The sequence below is a fragment of the Seriola aureovittata genome, chromosome 18, assembly GCF_021018895.1.
Source record: "Seriola aureovittata isolate HTS-2021-v1 ecotype China chromosome 18, ASM2101889v1, whole genome shotgun sequence".
Taxonomy (NCBI): domain Eukaryota; kingdom Metazoa; phylum Chordata; class Actinopteri; order Carangiformes; family Carangidae; genus Seriola; species Seriola aureovittata.
In genome coordinates, this window is record NC_079381.1 from 14,175,739 (window position 1) to 14,195,915 (window position 20,177).

Consider the following 20,177-nt stretch of genomic DNA (forward strand, 5'->3'; position numbering starts at 1 on the left):
GGGGGGGGGCAGGTCACTGTGCCTTCAGGCAGGTGGGGGTGGGCTCAGGAGTTAATTGGTAGTTTGGGGTTTGATGCTGAATGGTGGTGACAAGTCTGTGTGGCCAGACCCAGTGAGCCCCTGCTGCATATTCACTGTGTCGCCGGGCATCGCAGCAACTGTCACAGCTCACCAAGCCGGGGAGATAGAAATAGAGAAAGGGAGAGAGAAAGATGGGTGGGAGGAAGAAGTAAAGGAAAATGCCTAGAGAGTAAAGATGGATTCATGCTCTTTTTTTCTTTTCTCACTTTTAAGCTTTCTTGGTCTCCCTTTCCCAGGTTTTTCTTCTTACAGTATGATGCTGTAAATGTCCGACTAGCTATCCAAAGCTTATTTTAAGTATGAACTCTTCACTTGCCTGGTGAGAGCGGAGAGATGTGACTGTTACAAAGCCAGCTCGTAGGCTAGAGAGGGGGAGAGATGGGGCCAGACTGAGGCTCCATGGAAGCATGACGCTGGGGTGACTCAGTGAAGCCCTGGTCCTAATTGTGGCCCAGGGAAACTATTGTAGCCGGGGTGCAGGTCACCCCGGGCCCCAGGAAGGTTACACTGGCCCTCTTAAACCTGTTGTTGCCTGGCGCTCGCATAAAAATTACACCTCGTAAATATGGACAGCTAGGGAGTGTGTGAGGCGGGACGGGGTCGGTTACTTTTCTGAACCCTGCCCTTTAAACTTGCACTCACCTTGTTCCTGCTGACGACTGCCTGTTAGGTTGTTCACTCTCAGCCTGCGTGGCAGAATCAGAGACAGGCAGCTGTATAGTTACTGGCTTACTGTCTTTTTGCTGGGTAATATTTTTTTGACACCTCATGCTCTTTAGCAGTGAATTACGTCTCATGTCTGCATATCTGCTTCTTGTACTTGCCTCGATGGGTTTCTGTATTAGGAAGCAAAAACCCCTCTTTTCTTTTCTTATCCACACACATTAAGCAAGAATACAGTTCAGTTCATTGTCAAGTCACTATGGCCACGATTACTATATTGTTAGCCTGTAATGTTGGTGATTTTATTCCATTGGTGATGTTATTCTTGTGCAGACATGCAATATTAATCTAAAACCAATAAATTGTCAGTGATTATTAACTAGTTAAATAATCTCCTGAGACGATAACAGACAATAACAATAATACAATAGCAATAATAAAGGCTGTGAGAGAGTCGGCCCAAGAAAAATTATGCCATGCAGGATGTTGCCACTGGAGACAGCTGTTTGTTTCCCTTAATCAACTGACAGTCAGTATTGGTGTCTTTCAACCAACCCTAACCAACCATTAAAGTTCACTAATCAAATGACCAAATGATGGTCTCCTACCCTTAGTGAGGCAGTAACGTTAGCCCAAACTGTGAGTAAATACTTATTTTAAGCCGGTGGTGTGCCAGTAGGAGAAACAAGGCAAGAAGTGCTCGACCAGTTAAAGCTAAATACAGACATCAATTACAGAATTTCATACAGAAGTGAAGAATTTCTTTTACGTCTCAGAACAGCGCTCTGTCCCATCAAGGATCTGTAATTTACTGCCCCCTTGTGGCCTCTTTTGTTACGCTAGCGGTGGCTAATGTAAATAAGGAGCGGGCTGCAGAGGTCTGTTAAGTTTACTTTTCATTTTCAGACTTGTAGTCCTCTGACCCAGCCGGACTCAACTGACATCACTCAAGGCAATTTATCCGATTTTGCGTAGCTCCCTTTGGAGCCATAAAAAGAATCTATACAGTCAACACATGAAAGGAAACAGGCCGATGTTAAATAAAATAGCCAGACTTCATGTCAAATTCCAGGATCATCCTCCTCCTCAGCTTCCTCTACAAAAGACTGTAAGGTCCATTATATATTCTTGTCAGAAATCTGTCGCATTTGCAAAGCAACACTTCACATAAATATTCTCTGGTCCAGTCTGTACGGGAGATCTGGCGAGGTCATTTATGTATGTCAATGTGTATACTGAATGTGCATTTGTGTAGAACACGTCTGTTCTAACAAGACCTCTTTTGTTATTAAGGTGAAGGATGGGGATACATGCTATAGAGAGCCCAGGGGAAGGCATCAAAACCTTTGTCGGATTGATATTGTTTTTAAACGTGTTTATTCAGCTTCAGACTCATTACTCTCTCTCTCGCTCTCTCTCTCTCTCTTTTCTCTGCCCATTTTCTCCTTCTTTGGTTTCCCAGGGACCTATGTGGGAACAATGGATGTACAATTAACGTGGGCCAGGCACGAGAGAGCAAGCGTTTGATGTTCCTGTTGAGTGGCCTCCTTGCTGAGGGTAGGAAAGCAATGTTTGGCTGTACTCAGGCTTTACTGTGTGTTTTCGTTCTTTCTGAAGCGTATTAGCTCCCAGATTATTAAAATTCAGGCCATAAATAAGCTGATGGCAGCTGCAATATGCCAGAAATAATGTTTACAAAGCCAAGGCCCTCATTATCTCCACAAGGCCTGAAGTAGGACGACAAGGGGTGGGAGAAAAAAGGAAAAAATGCTTTTAGCCTCCTGTGTGCCCACTTTTACTCTACTCTTCTTCACTCTCATTTCCTCCTGTGCCACTTTCTCTTCCACTTAGTGGGAGGAGCAAGAAAGATTAGGATACAGTCATGGTAATACTGGATGCATGGCAACAGTAGCAATGGAAATTCTCTCCACTAGTTGCCTTTCTAGTGATGACAACAAAAATGAATTACATATTTTTAGGAAAGTTATTTTTGATAGTATAGCAGAAACTTCTTCCACTGCACCATAATACTCAATTCATCACAATATCTTTTCCCAAACAGCACTCCTAGGTCACAAATCATCTCCTCTTATTGTAATAGTGGTAGTAGCAGTTTTAAAGGGTGAAAAACTAATCCTGAAAAGTAAAGGTTCCTTTATTTTATGTTGCCTCATAATATTCAGCGTCCAGTGGTCTGCACAGGAGAACAGGACAGTTCTCCTGCAGTACATAGATATTGGATGGAGATCATCCCGGCATGCATTTGAGAAAAGGCATTGAAACATGGACTCCACAATTTACAAGTTAAATCCAATGCCAACATGCAGTGCCAATGCAGGAAGTGATGTTTCCTAGTGAACTGGAAAGTCAGTGTGCAGAGGTCAGGGTGGTTCCAACCCATGAGTACTCAGTAGTCATTACCACATGGACCACACCCATCTTCGAACACGTCCTTGAACCTGTAAGGCGTCAGTTACACTCTCTTGTGGACGCGTATACAGATATCTGCGGACACCACAGACTCACAGCTGTTTTCACGTTGTGTACGTATTCCACATATGTGCACGCATATTTGTTTTACTTCAGTTGGTCAGTTTGTAGCAGAGTGACAAAACAAATTAGTGGGTACGCGGATGTCCGTACCAGAGCCTCACGTAAACCTCCGATTACGAAATTGTGTCATGCAGACCCTAGCAAACCTTTGCATACTCACCAATGTTTCGTGACTGTATCTTGCACGGATGTCAGTCACTATTGCTGTGACAAAAATTGTCCACAGACATAAAAGAACCTGCCAAAATTTACAAAACTATCTCGGTACCACTTTAGTATGTGTCTACGGGACCACATTTTTCCATGATGAGACACACAGACTCACAAGAAAAAAACAATACCAGCCAAATGCTGCAAGGGTTGGTAATTATTACAAAGTGTATCCCCATTTTACTGCTACCTTTCCTCAGTTTCCCTCATCAGACTTGTCTCTGCTGGGCTCAGATGTTTGGAGGTTCTCCAGAGTTATCACGAAAGAGCAAAGCAGTTAGTGCAAAAGGAAGACTCTGTCCAGTGGAGCCAAATAAAACCCATGGACACGAGGAGTACAGCCAATTCATCACAAAATGTGAAAGGACATTCAATTGCCTGCACGCTTTGTGATTGCACAATGGTCATTCTTGAAAAAAGAAAAAAAATGTTGGGGAGCCATGAATTGCTTTTAGTTGGCTGCCCAGGCAACCTGAGAACTGAGCAGTGGCATTAATATGTAACAGAGGCCAAGTTCATAGGAGCTTCACCATGAATGGTGGCCAGGTTTAAATGACACCTCCACAAACGACCACTTCTGTGGTTCATTTATTTAGCTTCATGTAATTCCAGATTAAAGATAATGGCAATAAGCACTTAGTATGCTAAGTACTAATTTCACAAATACAAAGATGTATGTGATGAATACATGTTTGAGCATTAACCAGCTCTTCCCTGATGCTTTGTGCCATGGCTTCAGCTGCTGCAACAATGGCAGGATGCAATTGGGGCCACACAAAAAAAAAAAGAAAAACCTGAATGCCTGTGTGTATGTGTGCACTAGGTGTGTATGTGAAATAATAAGCACAAGCACTCATACACACATACAGTACACACACACACACACACACACGTGAACACACACCCACACACACACAGACAAACAAGTAGCAAACACACCCGCATACACTTGCACATGCATAAATCAAGAAACAAACATAATGCATACACTTTGGGGCACAGTGGTGGCAGGTGCTTGTTCTACATTTAGTTGTAATGTCAGTGTCTTTGATCAGTGGGGCTGCTGATGGAGGGCGGTGAGGGTCAGAGTGTGTTTTCATAAAGAGATGAGGGGAGAAGGCAGACACAGTGTGTCACAATAAAGGCCTGTTGCTTTGTTGGCTAAAGCAGAGTGGAGGAAGTGTGCACTGAAGTGTGAAGTAATGAGAGGGTGTTGAATCTTTTCAGGCAAAGCATAAGCAAATGTGAATCGGCACAGATGCTCACTCACATTGTCACATGTTCTCTTACGACCGAGAACAGTGGATACACGAGAAACTCTTACACAATATGTGTTTATTCAGATTTCCAGATATGCTTTAAAAGGAAACATAATTGCTGCCCTGATTACCTTCCCATTTTTTTCCAATCCCGCAAGTGCAACATTCCTGTGCTGCGGAGAAGGCATAGCAAGGAGGTCAGAGCTCTTGGCTGGGAGTCCAAAGCTCAGGACTTTGAGTTTGGATGCTAACGTTTGCCTTGCTGATCTGACGCCCCTATTGGCAGAACATCATCATTTGTCAGTGCCTTCCAAAACAAATACATTTCAGATTTCATCTTCATTTCAAACATAGGAGTGTTTTCTGGTCGTGCAAAGCTACGGTTAAGGTTCGGTGAGGTTTAAGCATGAAAATGACTTGGTGAGTGTTAAGAAAATTCCCTAGTTTCACCTACAACAACGACAGCTGTCTCACATGGCAAAATCCAATGTTTTGTTGACCCACTCGTTGTCACACAATTTCCTCCTGTCTTCGCCGAGATTTAGGAATAACTGTAAAGGAAAGCAAAAATGAATTATGTTGAAATACATTATCCAGTATAAAGATTTGTTGCCAATGGTTTCAAGATATGAACATATTCATTCAAAACTGTAATCCAAGCGGCAGCATTTCCTATAAAACATAACAAATCATTAGTATATGAATGTCATTTTTGGGACACAGGGCTGTAATAGGATCCCTTTTCCACTTTGAAAGAAATTATATTTTAAAACTCCACAAGGAGTGCAAGTAAGATGGTTGGAGGTTGAAGATTTTTCTTTCTTTCTTTTTTTTTTCACTGTTTTTCTTCCTTTTCTTCTGTTGTGGCCCGTCTCTTTAAGTGTGTCTAAGACTTTCCATTTGGCTGTCACATTAGATCTGTTTCTAATCTTCTAAGAACGTATCTACTCCTCTTGGCAGCTAATGGAAGTGGTGCAGAGGTGTGGCACTAAGATGGCATATAGGCAGGCCGGCCATAGTGTCAGTATAGAGGAATACTTTCCAGTGATGGCTTTCGCTATCACAGGCAAGAAAGGGGAGGCTGGGGTGAAAAAAGAGAAAAATAATATCTCTAAATTAGGGTCACTGCAGCCATTTAGGTCACAAAAGACTGACATTTATGCATCAAACACCAGGCAGCTACATAGTTGTTCTGTGACAGGGTTATGTCAGGGATCTGCAGTGAGAATGCAGAGGTATTAAAGATAATGTAGTTTGCTCCTGTAAAACAAACAATTCACTGAACCCATTTCTGACAGAATGACACCAGCACCAAAGAGTGGTGAAATTTAGAGTGGCGGCACGTAAACAAATTGGCAAAGATGGAAAAACTTCAATATACTCTGCATAGGATTTAATGAAACGGATACTACTCATGCAAGTGCTGCCAGCTGCAGAGCTCCATTTGCAGCTGAGAGGGAGAGAGGATAAATCAGAAGTCAAATGCCAATACGCCATCGGCCAAATCTCTCAACCTGATGAAACACAAGAATAATCAGATTTTGAGACGCTTTTTGGAGACGGGAATGGAAGTTCTTGGGTGGGGTGGGGGGGGGTGGGGGGGTGGGAATGTTGGGTGATGATATGAGCAGAATGGACAGAACAAGGAGTGCTTTTTACTGACTGACAGACTGTCCTAAACAAGGCTGTTGTGCTGGGGGGGGGGGGGGGGGGGGGGGGGGGGGCGAGGGGGAAGCACAGGGTCTTGTCCTCAGACGGGATCCCAGCAGCATGGACAAAAAACACAGATGAGGAAAAATGAAGTTCTTTGTGGAGGACTGAGGAAGCGTTGGTTGATTTGTGGGTCAGATAAGAGTAGAAAATTTGTGAAGTTGACAGATGAATTAGTCATGTGCTTGTGTGTTTGTTTGTTTTCTGTACACAAGGTCGATTGAATTGGTGTTTTTATGTTCTTCTTCTGTATGACTTTTATTTTCCGTGCATGATCTTGTGAGTGCATATGTGTGTGTGTGTGGGGCTGCAAACACATATGTGCAGTATTTCTCTGTTTATGGTTGTCCACGGTGACAAATGTGTGTGTGTATGTGTGTGTGTTGCCTGTCACAGGTATTTCATCTCCTTGTTCATCAGTTAACGCAGACGCAGACAGAGAAGCCTGGAAACAACAGAAACATAGCCGCTTCTCTGTCAAGCCGAACATGAGACACCTCGGCTGTCATTTCATTTGCACACAGCTCGGCCCGACTTATCACACACTTGCCATCACTTGGTCGGCCGCTGACTGTTTGCATACATTTAACAATGACATGGGTTTATCTGTAAAGACTTAATGAAACGTGAGATTCCTCCCTGAATGGAGAATGTAATAGTTTAGGACATGATTCATCCATCACAGGCAGAGCATGTTTAGACAGGAGAGTTTGTTACAGTAGTCATAATACTCTTCAATTCAATACAATAGTCAGAATTTTATGACTGGATAAAAAACAAGCTGTTAAAATCATGCACACTTTCCTGCAATATTTGCCAGAACTTGCAAATATATTTTACAGTTAGTAATAAAAAAACAAACCAGAAAGAAAACAAACAAGCTCACATGGAAACTTTTCAGCTGTAAACAGAAGGTTATCTCCATCACAATATGTTCCAGTGTCTCTACAGGTCTTCCATTCTACAAAACATGTTAGTATTTGCTAAAATATGCTGGTTTACAGCTGTTCATCTGTATCAACAAGAACAAGATCCCCACAACTTTATGTCAGCTACAGTGAAAATAAAAACATAAAGCCCCCCATTTAAAATAACTTAACACATTAACCTTACATTAACATAGTTAACGAGCATTAGGTTTTTCAAATAAAGCATATTAAACGCATTAACTACAAAAAACCCCACCAGTTTCTTTGAAAACATTAGACAGCTCCTATTTATCTGTGAAAGAGGTTGTGATACACTTTTGTTTATTAATGTCCACCACACCATTTTAAGCTCAACCATAAAGGAACAACATAATTATTAAACGGTGGACAATTATTATATTTGTTCAAATCCATCATAGTATGATTATGAATTATGAATCTTGACCAGTGTTTTTGCATTTCAGCATTAGTCTGTCACATTCTTGAAAACCACAGCAAAACCTCTGATGATTCCAAACTGAGAAAAACATTTTTCTAAATAGACTTTCACTTTTTTTTTTTTTTTATAATGTTTTCCGGGAACTATCATTCCTTTTGCTGAAGTTGGGAGTAAAGCTAGTAAACCTCCTGTAATCCTCAGTAACATGTCGCTGCGTGGTGATTGCACTGTTGTTATTTCGCATTGGCCCCTCTGTTATTTTTCGGCGGGGCAGGCGCTGGAAAGGAGCCCGCCGTCTGATGCCGCGATAGTGCAAACACACTGTCCACACAGTGACAATGTCAAAGTGAGGAGAGGCTTTCAGATGATGTCAACGGGCCAGCTGTTTGTGTGACTCTCGCTGATCCATACTATTCAGCTTTCTGAATGAGGGAGCAGCAGCGGCAGTAGAGAGGAAGGGGAAGGGGGGGGGGGGGCAACAGGCTACTGTAACGTGGAAAACTGCGGGTGTATTTACAGTAAGGGACGTCAGCTTGCCGGGATGAGTCTGCCTGTCTTTCAGCCCTCAAGTCACAGTAGCACTTTGATGTTGTATATTTCTTGTTCTCTCTCTCTCTCTCTTTCCCTCTGTGTGTGTGTGTGTGTGTGTGTGTGTGTGTGTGTGTGTGTGTGTGTGTGTGTGTGTGTGTGTGTGTGTGTGTGTGTGTGTGTGTTAGAGCATGCCAGCCATACAGTGTACAGTATCACGCTGCAGCAGCGCCAGGTAGGCAGCAAGCACGCAGTGTGCGTTGTGTCTCCGTGGAGCAGAGGCAGAGACTGCAGGCCTGAGCCCCGATTGAGTAAGAGCATTTGAACTAACCCTCTACCACCTTAATTTTAATCAAGACAACAGGCATGTATTCTTTATTTATTCATTATTTATTTATTTCTCGTTGAAAGACAAAATTAACAATTTTATGAGCTATACCAGCTTGTAACACTCAGAAGTAACCTACCGGAATTTGGTGCATGTGAGCGTAAATAAGCCCCATTTTTTTTATCGTCATCCCCGAAAACTTTAAACGCATTCCTAAATCCAGTAAATGTGTCTGTCTATTTAACCCGGTCAGTTACAAAAAGTGGCTTAATACGAGGGTAAATTAACGGCTTATATTTTCAAAGAAGACAAGTTAATCCCTCACAGAATGTCACCTACTTTTACTTTTATTATTTATTTCATTGTTACAAATATTGCTTGTAAAGGAAGTTCATGGCTGAACATAAACAATATCAGTATCCTTTCAAATTAGGTTAAAAGTATCAGGAAACAATAAAGGCATTATTACTTCTTTACACACAAGTGTCGACATTTACCACTTTAATATGATCCATCCTCATTATTAAGAAAATATCTTGATGCTATTATTGCTATTATTATTATTATTATTATTATTATTATTGCTAATGTATACAGCATGCTGTCTAAATGTGAGTGAACATACCGTGTGTCCTGCAGTTCCCTAGCGCCATGCAGTGGCAGGAGATATTGTCAGCGCGGTTTCATGTCGGTCTGCAAACTGACCGGGAGTGATTTATGCTCACCGTGTGTGTCACTTTGTCAGATCCCTTTTTTTTTCTTTTTTTACAAGACTCCTTTTTCCCACTTAAAGCCCATTGATGGCTGACAGTATTTATCCATCCAATTCAATTTCATATGATGATGTTTGTTTTTTTTTTTAGTTTCCTCGTTGTTAATTCGATTGTTAAATAATTATAAAATATTGCCTGGCGCAATAAATAAGCGATTATCCTCTGACTTTAAAGGAGTCTGGAAAAGTTTTATCAAACCCCAAATAATTTTTTCTTTGAGTCAACTTTGATGTCAAATATCAAAAGCGTTTTAGCACAAAATCCGTTTCAAGAGAAGAAAGCCTAACAGCCTAATTGGCTCTATCAAGTAAAATTGATACAATAACATCCCCTCGCTTGGTTCAAAGAATGCCCAAAGAAAACTGTGACACTTTTTTTTTTTTTTTTGTGGTCTAATGACCCCTGCAATTTTCTTTCACCCGGACTCATTTGCCGACGAGGGGAGGAAATATTACATGGGACCATTTGAGGAGATGGTTTTTCTTTGAAACAGTTTCTGCAGTCGCTCCTGAGGGGAGTTTGAAAACATGTCGGATACAATTAGCGCTTCAGACATCACACACGAGTCCAGGGGTTTTTCCTGTTGTGGATTCAAAATAAATCCGTTACAAATCCGTTTTTATATCGCACCATCCTTACTTCTACATGCTTTAAAAATACAATATATATATTTACATATACATTTATATATATTTATTCATTATTTATATGCCACATATAGGCTGGGCTATATTTTAATATTTTGTCATAAATCTGCAGATACTTTAACAAAAGTTATATATAACTTTTAAAACATTAAAATATTAATGTTGAAATGTGCTCGCTAAATTGAACCTATTAAAAATTTATCTGAAATTATTTATTAACAACATGTTTTTGACGCAGTTTATCATGATCGCAGCGCGGTAGAAAAAATGTCTTGACTAAAGAACAAAATGAAGGAGCCTCACTTTGAAATATTTCCCGCATATAGTTTGAGAGAAAAGAGAAACCTGAGCAGCGTTGCTCCTATTTATTATCGTCCTTTCTTTCTTTCTTTCTTTCTTTCTTTCTTTCTTTCTTTCTTTCTTTCTTTCTTTCTTTCTTTTCAGCAGTTTCGCTCAAATCATCTTAACCCACAATCAAATATGATAAAAATTATAATGAATATTATTATTGATCAAAATTATTTTTCTTATTAAAATTCTTTCAAAGTCTGATAAAACTAGTAATTCTTATCACTGTAATAACTTTTCTGGTAGCTTTAAAATCCATTCACTTTACACAAAACACATGATTTCTGTGTAAATTCCACTTTTATCTTTTTGTCTAAAATAAATAAATAGATACAATCATAATTTCTGCAGTATTTTTCACCCTCACACAAAATGATATAAGAGGAGTCAATCACATTACATCAGTGATGATACCAGTATCATAGCAGTCATTTACCCCAGTTGGCTATTAATCACCTTCCATTAGTGTCTTTTGGCCTTTCAGACAGGTTCCAGGATCCCAGTCCATGTTTCAGGATAAATGAGTCATCAAGCCAACCGCAAAAATACAATAACTAACTGCTTTTTGTTCTTGTGTGTCACTCCAGCGCGCTTTCTCGTTTGGGTTCAGCACACGAACACAGGCATCGATTAAAATGTGTTTTCCCACCATCGGGATTGGACACGGGACAGTGTCCCAGGGGATCCCAAATGTTGGTGTGCGCAGAGGGAAGGAAAGGAGAGAAGGGAGACTCATGTGCAACACTTTAAAAGAGGAGGGTTCTCCATCTTGCTTTGTCAGGGGGCCTGCTGACATGGGGAAACATCTGCTGCGTAGAAATAGAGACTGATGACTCAAATTATATGCAGTCAGAGGGCCTGCCAGCTTAGATGGGGAATGTAATGGCAGAGAATATGGATAGACTGCATCCGTTCGACCCCGTGCCCCAGAAGGTACGGGCTCAAAACATACAGAATCTCTAACCTTTCGTCTTTCAAACGCTTGTAAAACCAATCCGGCACCTCGGGGTGTTTGTGTGTGTGAACGACGGAGGTTCAAAAAAGATAAGCCGGTATATGTTCACCTGAGGTGAATCCACACATGTCGAAAAGTGTACCTCACCTTGCGTGCTTACTGGGACGACCACAACAAAACACCCATCAGCAGGGTTGTTTGTTGTCTGTCTCTAATAATCAACCTCTCTGCCATTTGATCCGGCAGCTGAGAAGTCTGTCTCTGTCTGCTGCATGTTCCTTGTTGTGTTGGTCCACTTGAGTGAAAATGGAATTTTTAGGGGCACGTTTCACCTCTTGGTTTACTCTGCAACGGCAGCTCGCTGATGCTTTTATGATTAGGACGACTAAATTAGAACCAGAGAATGCAAAGCAGGAGAGAGACAGAGAGAGAAACTGCTAGAGCAGCCAAGCGAGGATCACTTCTGCCTGCTACCTTTTGTAGTATTTATTACACACAGCCAATAAACCGTTGTTTCAGAAAGATGAATGTTGTCATTGTTATTGTAACGATAATCGCCATATTCAGGGCTCATGGCACGAGGAAGCACTCTGTTCCTTGATAGCATGTCAGTGGTTATGATCATCGAGGCAGACAGGCACAACATTGGGTCGGAGAATGTTTCATCAAATTTCTCCACCATAATAGTGTTGATTTACATGCAATTGTGAATCCTCCATGTCAATAACAAAAGGAAGCTGAAAAGCGGGGAAAGGGGAACGTGTGCTTATGTTCTCGGTTTCAGTCATGGTAGTAAGCTGATTTATCTTACCATGAGAGGCCGATCTTGAGAATATGCAAGGAGAGAAAGCTAATGGATCATTATTATGTGTTCTTCACTCGCCTATCTTCCTAATGACTGCAGGGCTTTGCGATTCTGGCTTTGATTTGGAGCCCATTCTCCAATGTGACTTGAGTGGACTAGCTGAGCTAAGACACAATTTCCAGGAGATTGCAGAGTAAGTGGCTCTGGCAAGACCTTTTTATTTATATGGCACTTGACTTTCTCTATCTTTCTCTCTCTCTCTCTATCTCTCTCTATCTCTCTCACTCTCTCGCTCTCTCTCTCTTCCCTTTGGGAGAGAGAAAGCGAGAGAGGGAGAGAAAGACAGTTTTTCTAACTGTTATTGATTGGGCTTTATGGGATGGAAATCACTATGAGTTGCAGGTCAAAAGCAAATATTAATACCACAAGCAGTTTGCACTTAAATGATCCTCCAAAAGAAGTTTATATTTAGTTTGGGGTTTTTTTTGCTGGTGATTTCTGAATATGTTCCGTGTCCTGCCCATCGCAAATCACAGAGAACATAAGACAAAAGTATATTTGTAAGTATGTTTTGAATGACATTGAAATGTGACTATGATGCGTATAGCAGAAGGACATGGCAGGAAATAAATTCTCACAAATTCTCATAAATTCTGCATGGTGAATTAAATTTACTGCAGTTTTCCTGGAAATTCTTCATTCAAATAAAACAACATTTTCGAAAGAAAAAAAAAACAAATAGCACCAGTGTCAAAGTTGACAAACAACCCTCTGTCTGAACAGCTTAAAGAAATTTGTTGGATTCTGTTTCGGTGTCACTACGTTTGCATGAGGACAGTGACCTGGTAAAATTGGCACTGCTATTTATTATTAGTGTGTGTTTGTCCCAAAAGACTTCAGGATTTCAGGAGTTTTATTCTGTGGACGTTTTCAATAAACACTCCAGTTTCATTGCAGCTTTAAGCTCTCCATTCTAATTTTTTTAATACAAATATCGCTCTCTTAACCATGAACCTTTATATCTGTTTATTTCTCTATCCATCTTGTGTATGCTTGTTTATGTCAGTGTGTGTCACCTGTGTGTGTGTGTGTGTCCTTAATGCTTCATTCAAAGATTATTCCAGAAATTCACTTGACTGGGCGCATGTTGACTGAGTAAAGGGAAATGTATGTAAATGTAAATGAATGCTGCGTTGAACTTCCGAACAATTCTATTATGCAAATGTACAGTCCATCTGTTGACTAACAACTCTCCCTTGTGGGCACGGGGGACATTACATGAGTAATTAAAAGAAAAGTTTGGAAATCATCTTCACCTTCCGTTGCTGCGTGGAAGCATGCTGGGTCTCGCTTTTACACCAGGTCCATTGCAGCCTTGCCCTCTTTAATCCTCGCAGTCTGTCCACTGCCTCACGCTGCTAACTGTACACACACTTTAAAACTGCTGTTTCATTTTTTTGAACCTTTTGTGTTCAGTGTAATTCATATGGGCATAAATGGTCTACATCAGAAGTATCTTGTTACAAATGAATATGACATTTTAATCAAATGTATTGAATCATAATAGAATATATTGATATGTGCCATTTACAAATGCAAAAAAAAAAAACAGAGACATTCCTTACTCTAACTCTTAATTGTAGGCATTACACTGTAGCGTAGCGTAGAGTGGAAAAATAGCAGTGTGAAGATTAACATTGCGTGCAGTAAGTGCAGTGACAATTACATCAATGTACTGCATTTATATCAAATAATGATTAGATACAATAATAATCTGAAACCACACTTTACAGTTAGACAATAGGCTGTTGCTTAACAAAACATTGCAGTTGCTAGGCGACACAAACAGGAGTATATAATTACCAGTGTGAGTGGCAGTTTTCCATCAGCATATGTAACATTTAAATTCACCGTGATTCGGTCACAGGTTTGCCGTTGTTGGGTGATTCACAGCTGCTTGAAACATGTCTCAGCCAATCACAGCTGCACACTGGAACCCCCTCTTAATAATTAGGTCAAATAATTACTGGAATAATGAAACGATGAGTGTGGAGAGGCCATGTTTTACATGTCAGAGGCGTTGATAGGCCTCATCATGATGCCAAGCAGGGGGTGAAGTGTCCAATGGCTTATTGGTTTTAAGAATCAACAGAAACACTCAAACAAACAAACAAAAAAAGTTTTATCATTAATCAATAATTATATATAATATTTTGAAAACAAAAAGCAATTTAACAATAGCAATATTTCTTAAATAGCAAGCCAGTATGTGGTGATTTTGTTTTAGCCTATTAATATTTATGTCTTAAAAGTAACAGCAGTGCTTTGATATGTCACCGATGTGATGATCAATGATAAACAGCTGTTACAAGCTTGCAGTCATGTGTCTATGACTGGCAGCTTTTTAACAAACATATGTGGAAAATGTGACAGAGTCAAATTCTTGCATTGTTTTCCCATGAAAAGAGGAATTGTTTTCCATTCCATCCACAACAGCTCATCATCTGAATCCAGTCATTTTAAAAATCACAATACCTTCAATCAATGATAGCAATGTCTACAGTGGATACGTTTTCGCTTCCAAAATAGAAATCTCCTTCAAGTGCCAATTGATCTTTCAACTTGACTGATTAGTTGTTTTTGGAGTTCTAATTAGTGAAGTGATATTTAATGAGACAGTGGAGAATCTGTGAGAACTGTTACAGATAATCTTTTGAAAACAAAAGAGAAACTTTGAGCAAAAATCAAGAAAACAAAACAAATTAAATTAATGAGACATTAAAATGTGTTCAACTGCAAAATATATTATTATAGACTGGTCACTGATTACACGTCAGTAATTCCAGTTCATAAATACCACGTTTAGCTGTATTGAGAAATATGAACCTGATTCACAAAATTAGTGCAAAATTCCATTCCTCATTCTTGGTTTTTTTTTTATAGGTCTTGGTTCCCCACTCAGCCTTCCTGGATTGCTTGTGGCATACAGTCATCAAGGGGATTAATGTCCTTCAAACTTTTATATCCGACATAAATGACAGATTGTTTTCTCTGTGGCGTTTTGATGTGTGCAAGAGAGGGGCGCACAGGGACTGCTTTGAAGTCCGCAGAGCTTTTATCTTCCTCTATTTACATTGGCTAAAGTGTTAAGTGGAGTTCTCGTTTGGCTTGAAGGATGTAATGCCCTGCAATGAGAGATTTACAGGAGGGGAAATTGCAAACTCTGTGTGCCCCGATCCTGGGCCCCTTCTAACAAAAACTATTTATGCAAATGCAAGGCTGGAGACAGAAAGCACTCTCAGACAAAATCAGATGTTTTCAAACAGGCTGCCATGCTGAGTTGGCAGATGTTCTGTCGCTTCAGCGGGGACAAAAGCTGTTGATGGCTCTTTGCGTTGAGTGTAAGCTGCACCAAAAGCTGCATTTCCTTGGAGCCATCTGGAAGATGGCTGAGGGTTTGCTTGGCTGTAGCTGGCCTATAGCACAGGAGCATGGGGAAAGTGAGAGCACTAATTGAAATGAATACTGATGACCTAATGGTAGCAGTCTATTAATGTGAGGGGAAGAGATGTTGATGTTTGCACATTTCCTCCCATCATTAAAATGTATGTGGATAGTAGCACTATTAGACGAAAAGAAGATGAGTGAGGATCACCCAGTTACTATAATAATCTTCCGTAACCGGGACATTGCTTCTTGAAAAAAAACCTGTTGAGTTTTAAAAATGTAAGTTTCCATTGTTCTGTCCCTTAAAAAAAAAAAAAGATTTTCTTTCATTATGGGTGGCATGGTGGTGCAATGGGAGGCACTGTTGCCTGTTGAATGGGTTCGAACCTGCCGGCTGGGTGGGGCTTCTCTGTATGGCGCCTGCATGTTTTCCCTGTGCCTGCATGTGTCCAAATCTTGCAGGTTAGTTTAACTGGCCACTCTAATTTGCCACTCAGTGAGAATGTGAGCGTGAATTGGTTGTTTGTCTCTATGTGTCAGCCCTGTGATAGACTCGCAACCTGTCCAGGCCCTACGCTACCTCTTGTCAGCGGGGATTGGCTCCCGTCCCCCCTGCGACCCTCCAGGATAAGTGGTATGGCTAATGGATGGAGCTTTCATTACATTGAGTTGGTGGCTCAACGCAATCTATAGAAAAAGGAGATCTCAAAACCTCACCTAATAAAATGTTTCACCCTATATGGATTTACAGGTGTAAGTGGGAAAGAATGTTTTTTTTGGGACAATAAGGAACAATAATAATAGAGTATAATAAAATAATGATGTACTGTGGATGAACACGGTAGAAGATAGATTGTAATTGCATGGGATTGCATGGTCAATTTATAATGTCAGAACCACCTCACTTCCATTCCATGTCCAATCTGTCGAATCAATTAACATAAATCGTGAATGCTTTATTTAATAAATGTATGTACAGCCTATTTGCAGGGAGTGCAGACATATCTATTGAATGTGTCTATTTCACACAAAATAATGATGTGGTGCAGTTAAACCTCTGACTTGAATCCAAGTCACGTCACACAAGTCCACACCTCTCAAACCAGTTTCCACATGGTTTTCAGACTGGGTGAAACTCTGGCTGAAAGAGTCTATTGCTCCACACTAATGACCTATTCATTTTTTCCAAACCTGCTGAGACAGCCATTTGTAAACTAGTCAATTTAGAGTTCACATCCAAGTCTCTTACATGGCTCTCACATTGGATGGTGATGACCCTGACCTGTACCACCTGCAGCTCTCGCAGAGCCTTGAACCCTTGTTGATCTGGCTGGCAAATTAGGGGTCAGGCAGGGATACGACCTACCACGTTGACCACACCCACATAACCACTGGCAGAGGGCTGCCATGACAGACACCAGACAGCAAGGTGTCTAAAGAGAGTGTGTGTGTGGGTGTGGTCCAGGTATTGCTCATGTTGTGGGGTGTTAAGTCTGTTTACACAGTCACATTATGGGGACTTGTCTTCCTTATGGGGACAAAAAGGAAGTCCCCCTTATGTGAATACTTAAAGGAGCATTTTGTAAGTTTCACTATTGCTACATAGCCAGCGTTAGCATTAACAGCTGTTTACTTACCTGTCTGGAAGAAACATTTCAAGTTCAGCATCAAACTTCATCCCTTTACTTGCCAAGAGCTGTCTCCAGTGGTCTATCTCTATCACTTCTTTTCTTGTACTGAAGTTCACATGCTAACCAGCTAGTCCCTGTAGTATGGGCTGCCCTGAACAAGTGGCATTGTCAGAGGGCGTATTGTCTCTTGTCATGTAAACCAACTATGGCTAAAGCTCTTGGCAAGACTGATAAGTAAAAAGTTGTCAATGCTAATGTATGCTATGTAGCAACAGCAAAACTTACAAATAGCTCCTTTAAATTTTATGGTGTAGACATGTTTTAAGGTAAGTTTAAGGCCCGCTTTAGGTTAAGGTTAGGGTTAGGGCAGGGTTAGGATAGGATTAGGGTTTAGGCAAGTAGTAGCTATGCTTAAGGGTTCGGGTTAGAGTTTGGGTTAAAGTAATTCTCCAGCAAATGAGTGTATGTCAATTTAATGTCCTCGGAAGTCAGGGAGACATGACTTAGTGTGTGTGTGTTTTTGTATGTCCCTTTCCCTCTCTCTTTAAAGTTCAGAAAAAGCAGCAGCATTACCACCATCTACAAAGTAGTGTGAAGCTACAGCCCCCAGCTGCCTCCACTTCAGAGGGAGAGGGCATGTCAAAACAGCACATGGCTCTGCCCTGCCAAAGTCACGCCTGCAAGTGGAGCACTCTCACGGGTCATCTGGAGTGACAGAAATGCTGCAGCCCTCTGTTCTGTTTTCTGAGGCCCGGGAGACAAGATGGTCAGTTCTGTAACAGACCCACATTCACTGCAACATTTCAATCACACCAAACATGTTAACTGTGTTTTGTGAAGTAACTAAAGTATACTTACTGTGATGATGATTGAAGTGCAACTGTTGTACCTCTCTTTGCATGAAATAATTTAGCAGCATTTCTCAATAGTGCAAGTTGTGAGTCAGGTAGCGATTTGTCCTTGTTTGGACACTTACTTCCATTATGTTGCTTTGAATTATGGCTGTGTTTTTTTTTTTTTGTGTGTTTTTCATATCGGCTGTTAAAATAGATCTACTATTATAATGGTGATTCAGTTACTGTAAATTAAAGTTGTGGACATCATGTTGTGAATATGGTGTAGAATGTGTTGATTTTAAGTATGACTCTAAAATACATTTCCATTACATGACAGCGTTCAGTCAAAGGAAGCATTTTTTTTTTTTACATTCTGTTCCATGACAACAATAAACCGGATTTCTAGTGCTAAGTCGACCCATTTGCTCTCCACAGATGGCTTTTTTGAACAACCTTGTCATCTCATGTGGTGCACTGTAGGCAGAAAAGCGACATAAAATGTCGCTGACTTCTAATTGTGTTTGCGCTAATGCTATGTCAAGCCAGCCCTGGCCTCCTTTGTCCAGTCTGTAGGCCATTTGGCTGCAGCAATGCACTTGGCAAGCCAGATAACAGGTGAATGGCCATGGTCTAATAGGCCATCTGTGGAAAAGACGTTGCAGTCAATTAAGAGTCCACTTCCTCCAGTTGTGATGGCCATTAGACAGCCCCACCACGACAAGTGACTCTTCAGTGGCTTTTACTCTTCAGCTACCCGCTCCTTTTCATTCACGGTGTCCTCGAGCTGCCCAGTCCCTCAAAGACTGACTTTTTGTCTAGTTTTGTTGTCCATAGAATTGCTGTTTTTTGCTCAAGGATTTTATGTGACCCTGATGGTCAAACAGAACCTCCTTCACTACCTCTTTTTCTCTCTCATCGTCACATATTCTCCCCCACCAAATCACACAAAAGGAACACAGCTCTTACCTCCCCTCAAGAGAACATCCTCTAGAATCATTTCATACACACAATGAGCTAATTTAAAAGTCCTTAACATTTGTTTGACAAATGCATTTACCATTTTTCATATCTAGTCCTTCAGAATCTCCAATAGAGTAACACACACACACGCACCTTAGCAGGCAGTTGACACACCCACATTTGATACTGTCCCGTATTTTGGACTATCTTCCAAATCATGCAACAGCTAAGACAGAAAGCATCCCATGAGTTTATGAAATCAGGCATCAAACATCAGCTTCCAGCAGCCTTCATCCCTGATGTGAGTAGGCTACAATACTCGACTGATGTGGCAGTCCCGTCATGGCTCAGTGCCATTTCATTAGCCAGCTAGTATTTTTTTAACACTGACCCATGCCAACTTTTTAATGTGGTAAAAGTTTATTTATTTTATTCCCTTTTGTTTCTATTACTTCTAAAGGAATTCAATCAGCTTTTATGTTTGCACTGGTGAGCTGAACACATGTTACAAAGCTGGACTATCTTGTTGAACAGGAAGGACAACAGCTGGGTGATATTCACTTGAGAGTGTCAATGATTATTTTCATTTGCCTCAATGAATTAGTCAGTAAATGTTGCTCTTTGTCAAAGATCAGGATATCGTCACGTTCAGTCTTATTCACAAGGGCGGGTGTAATGTTTATTGTTATTGCCAAGCCTTAGTTGTAATCTCTGTGGATGTTGTAATATGGAAGGCAGATGTCATTCACACATTTTGATAATACAGTGTAGGAAAAGTCTTATCTTCCTCTTCACACATATGGCACTGTTAAATTAGGCCTTACATTCAAAATGGTAAAGAGAACAGAAATACTGTCAGCAATGGAGCAAGTTTCATATAAGATCATCATACGTTTAGATGAAATCTTTATCATGAAACTTAACTAGTAAATGTAGTGCAGTTAAAAGTATATTTGCTTCTGAAATGTAGTATGACGTGGCATCAGCTACAAGTACCTCACAATTGTATTTAATTGCATTACTTGAGTAAATAATATTTTGTTATGGCCCACCACTTCTAATCAGTACTGTATTA

General features: G+C 40.6%; 1 long non-coding RNA gene across 1 annotated transcript in view; it reads left to right on the plus strand.

Moving 5' to 3' along the window:
- LOC130186180 (uncharacterized) overlaps positions 1-20,177 on the plus strand; it is a 31,837-nt gene that overhangs the window by 1,348 nt on the left and 10,312 nt on the right. The window contains exons 2-3 of the long non-coding RNA XR_008830261.1: positions 2,207-2,301; positions 17,857-18,072. This is a non-coding gene — a long non-coding RNA (uncharacterized LOC130186180). The remainder of the gene's footprint in view (positions 1-2,206; positions 2,302-17,856; positions 18,073-20,177) is intronic.